This window comes from Belonocnema kinseyi, chromosome 1, assembly GCF_010883055.1.
Source record: "Belonocnema kinseyi isolate 2016_QV_RU_SX_M_011 chromosome 1, B_treatae_v1, whole genome shotgun sequence".
Lineage (NCBI taxonomy): Eukaryota > Metazoa > Arthropoda > Insecta > Hymenoptera > Cynipidae > Belonocnema > Belonocnema kinseyi.
The window spans coordinates 74528525-74529038 of record NC_046657.1 but is presented as its reverse complement, the minus strand read 5'-3'; positions in this window follow the sequence as shown (position 1 = coordinate 74529038).

Genomic DNA, 514 nt, shown 5'->3' with positions numbered 1-514 from the left:
AGAGTTCTCTTAGTGTCAGATAGTATCCGTAATCTCTCAACAATATGCTGCCTGATGGTCAGCAGCTTTGACTTGTTAAGTGTGTGATAACGGGTCCGGAATTCGCGCGCGAACTTTCAAACCTTGGCGGTAAAATTCCTTTTGTTTTACGGTTCGCATCGGCCAAAGCTCTCGCTGCATTATACACACAATAATTGATAGCCCAGAGGTCGGATTTTTCGGAAAAATGTCCACGAAGTTCGTCATCCATTTCAGCCAGATCTTTAGGCTTCAGAGAAACCTTGGTGTTGATGTTTCTCCGGGTCATAAAGCATCACCCCTGGACAATTGTCCGCGACTGCCCATTTATTTTTGTAACCATATTTAGCAGAAACCCTTGGTACAGGGACCCTCTATCCGCAACCCGAGGACGCGTTCGGGGGCTTTATCATAGGCCCTTCGGTTCGATTCTAGAGGAATCAAAACCGTACCGAATGGTAAAATACTTGAAAATCTGAAATTAATTTAAAGTAGT